General features: G+C 40.9%; 1 non-coding gene across 1 annotated transcript; it reads left to right on the top strand.

The window, feature by feature from the left end:
* Positions 1-1,749: 1,749 nt before the first annotated feature.
* Positions 1,750-1,821, top strand: TRNAF-GAA (transfer RNA phenylalanine (anticodon GAA)). The gene has a single exon. It is a non-coding gene; the product is annotated as a tRNA-Phe (tRNA).
* The last annotated feature ends 2,300 nt before the right edge of the window (positions 1,822-4,121 follow it).

Below are 4,121 nucleotides of genomic sequence, written 5' to 3'. Positions count from 1 at the left end.
GTGGGCCATCTGGTATGGAGATTCCTTAAAAAACTATGAATAAAATCACCATATGACCCAGCAGTCTCACTCCTAGGCATATACCCTGAGGAAACCAAAACTGAAAAAGACATGTACCCCGATGTTTATTGCAGGACTACTTAACAATAGCTAGAACATGGAAGCAACATAGATGTCCATCGACAGATGAATGGATAAAGAAGCTGTGGTACATATACGCAGTGGAATATTACTCAGCTGTAAAAAGGAATGCATTTGAGACAGTTCTAATGAGGTGGATGAACCTAGAGCCTATATGGAGAGTTAAATAAGTCAGAGAGAGAAAAATAAATATCATATACTAATGCATATATATGGAATCTAGAAAGATGGTAAGAATGAATATACTTGCAGGGCAACAGGGGAGAAACAGACATAAAGAACAGAATTATGGACACGAAGGGGTAGAGAGGAGAGAGGGTGAGATGTATGGAGAGAGTAACATGGAAACTTACATTACCATATGCAAAATATTAACCAATGAGAATTTGCTCTGTGACTCAGGGAACTCAAACAGGGGATCTATATCAATCTAGAGGGGTGATCAGTGCAAAGAAATATAGGAAAACAATAGAATGGGAAAGACTAGAGATCTCTTCAAGAAAATGAGAGATACCAAAGGAAGATTTCATGCAAAGATGGGCACAATCAAGGACAGAAATGGTATGGACCTAACAGAAGTAGAAGATATTAAGAAGAGGTGGAAAGACTACACAGAAGAACTATATAAAAAAGATCTTCATGACAGTCACTCACCTAAAGCCAGACATCCTGGAATGCAAAGTTAAGAGTGGGCCTTAGGAAGCATCACTATGAATAAGGCTATTGGAGGTGATGGAATTCCAGTTGAGCTATTTCAAATTCTAAAAGATGATGCTGTGAAAATGCTACACTCAATATGCCAGCAAATTTTGAAAACTTGGCAGTGGCCACAAGACTGGAAAAGGTCAGTTTTCATTCCAATCCCAAAGAAAGGCAATGCCAAAGAATGCTCAAACTACTGCACAGTTGCATTCATGTCACATGCTAGTAAAGTAACGCTTAAAATTCTCTAAACCAGGCTTCAACAGTATGTGAACCATGAACTTCCAGATGTTCAAGCTGGTTTTAGAAAAGGCAGAGGAACTGGAGATCAAATTGCCAACATCTGTCAGATCATCAAAAAAGCAAGAGAGTTCCAGAAAAACATCTAATTCTGCTTTATTGACTATGCCAAAGCCTTTGACTGAGTGGATCACAATAAACTGTGGAAAATTCTGAAAGAGATGGGAATACCAGACCACCTGACCTGCCTCTTAAGAAATCTGTAGGCAGGTCAAGAAGCAACAGTTAGAACTGGACATGGAACAACAGACTGGTTCCAAATAGGAAAAGGAGTATGTCACGGCTGTATATTGTCACCCTGCTTATTTAACTTATATGCAGAGTACATCATGATAAACACTGGGCTGGATGAAGCACAAGCTGGAATTGAGATGCTGGGGAGAATATCAATAACCTCAGAAATCCAGATGACACCACCTTTATGGCAGAAAGCCAAGAAGAACTAAAGAGCCTCTTGATGACAGTGAAAGAGAATGAAAAAGCTGGCTTAAAACTCAACATTCAGAAAACTATGATCACGGCATCTGGTCCCATCACCTCAAGTCAAATATATGGAAACAGTGGAAACAGTGACAAACATTTTTGGGGGGCTCCAAAATCACTGCTTCCCTGGTGGCTCAGAGGTTAAAGCATCTGCCTGAAATGCAGAAGACCCAGGTTCGATCCCTGGGTTGGGAAGATCCCCTGGAGAAGGAAATGGCAACCCACTCCAGTACTTTTGCCTGGAGAATCCCATGGAGGGAAGAGCCTTGTAGGCTACAGTCCATGGGGTCGCAAAGAGTCGGACACAACTGAGCGACTTCACACACCACCAAAATCACTGCAGATGGTGACTTCAGCTATGAAATTAAAAGAAGCTTACTCCTTGGAAAAAGCTATGGCCATCCTAGACAGCATACTAAAAAGCAGAGATGTTACTTTGCCAACAAAGTTCCGCCTAGTCAAAGCTGTGGTTTTTCCAGTAGTCATGTATGGATGTGGGAGTTGGACTACAAAGAAAGCTGAGCACTGAAGAATTGATGCCTTTGAAGTGTGGTGTTGGAGAACACTCTTGAGAGTCCCTTGGACAGCAAGAAGATCCAAGCAGTTCATCCTAAAGGAAAGCAGTCATGAATATTCATTGGAAGGTACTGATCCTGAAGCTGATAGTCCAATACTTTCACCACCTGATGTGAAGAGGTGACTCATTTGAAAAGACCCTGATGCTGGGAAAGATTGAAGGCAGGAGAAGAAGGGGACAACAGAGGATGAGATGATTGGATGGCATCACTGACTCAATGAACATGAATTTGAATAAACTCTGGGACTTGGTGATGGACAGGGAGGCCTGGCGTGCTGCAGTCCATGGGGTTGCAAAGAGTCGGACATGACTGAGCAACTGAGCTGAACTGAGAGGGGTGGGATGGAGAGCGAGTTGGAAGGGAAGTTCAAGAGGGAGGGGACATATGTATACCTATGGCTGATTCATGTTGATGTTTAACAGAAAACAACAAAATTCTGTAAAGCAATTATCCTTCAATTAAAAAAATAAATAATTTTTTTTAATGTGGGTCTTCTTTGATGGCTTTTGTTTAGAGAATTAACGTGATTCTCGCTTTCTGCTGGGAATGAGGATTGAGGGTGGTGAGAAAGAAAATTATTTTCTAGGTAAAAAACCATGGCTTTGTTCCCATAAGCAGTTGTATTCCTTGGAGATGTATGGATATATGCCATGGGGGTTGAGGTATGCCTATATGTGAGTTTTGTGGTAAATAATGTGGGCATGTCTGTGTCTTTCCCTTGGAATTCTACCTGCCTTGTACAGCAAACTGCAAGAGTCAACTTTTACGTTTCTCATCAAAAAAATCCCACTTTACCATTGCTTCCTGGGTATATGCGTGTCCTCTGTCCACCTTAGTTGGATGTACTACAATGCCATTCTGACACTAAGCACCCAGAGTTACTGTCAGATCCCAAAGTTAAGGACAAAATCTTCCATAAGCTGCCTTATTTCTCAGACACCAGCCACTGGCCAGGGTTCTCCAGGACACCCACACTTTCGAAAAACTGGCTATATATTCAAGGGTTACTGTGACCCCTCAGGTTTGATATGGTTCACTTGAAATGAGTCACAGAACTCAGAAATGTACTATACTTATTATTACATTTTCATTATGAAAAATACACATAGAGCAGGATCTGAGAGGGTCCTGGAAGCAGAGCTCCTAATATTTGGAGGAGCAAGTGTGGAGTAAAGATGATACCTCAAATGTATTTCCCTAATTCACTATCAAATTTAATATCATATATTTACCAACAATGCCAGTGTTAGACTGTATTGCAATATAAGAGATGTAATCTGCAAGTAAATATTAGAAGGTACTGGCACTGTACTGAGTTCCTGTCAAGCATTTAAAATTAGTCCAACACATCATCAAATTTTATGAGCAAAATGTTTCCCGGGGCAAGGTCACACAGGTTTGCAGACTTCTTCTTGAAGTTGTCAGGTTCTAAAAGAAGGAGTGGTCTCAGCTGTACATGGTTTCACCCTTTCAAACATCTGACATAATTGAACTAAGAGTTTTTTCTTGAAGGATACTGAATTTCCCTCATTGTATAACCCATGTGTTTATTCCTTTAACCTCAACTATTATTTCCCCATCTCTCCATGTGTACAGAGCTAAGGGACTATTTTTACCAGTAAGCAATACAGGCACATTCACTGTTAACCCCCTTTGGCCAGGTAGAGTGAAAGCGTTTTTGGGCATCCTTCAAACAGATGAGTTTCCCTTTGCCCTCCTGCCTGACCATATGGCCAGGTCACCATCCATGCATCAGTAAAAACCTAAACATAGGATCAGAAAGCATGCAAGTTAGCCCATTGAGCTAATTTATGTTTACCTTCCTTAATCAGAGTGGTAGACTTCCAAATAGTTCACTTTGGAACTGATAACCAAAAGTTGAACAGCTCTGTGTTGGTCAATCAAGAGCTAATAATA

The sequence above is a fragment of the Bubalus kerabau genome, chromosome 1, assembly GCF_029407905.1.
Source record: "Bubalus kerabau isolate K-KA32 ecotype Philippines breed swamp buffalo chromosome 1, PCC_UOA_SB_1v2, whole genome shotgun sequence".
Classification (NCBI taxonomy): domain Eukaryota; kingdom Metazoa; phylum Chordata; class Mammalia; order Artiodactyla; family Bovidae; genus Bubalus; species Bubalus kerabau.
The sequence above is the reverse complement of the archived record's forward strand: the minus strand, read 5'-3'. Positions and strand labels throughout refer to the sequence as shown.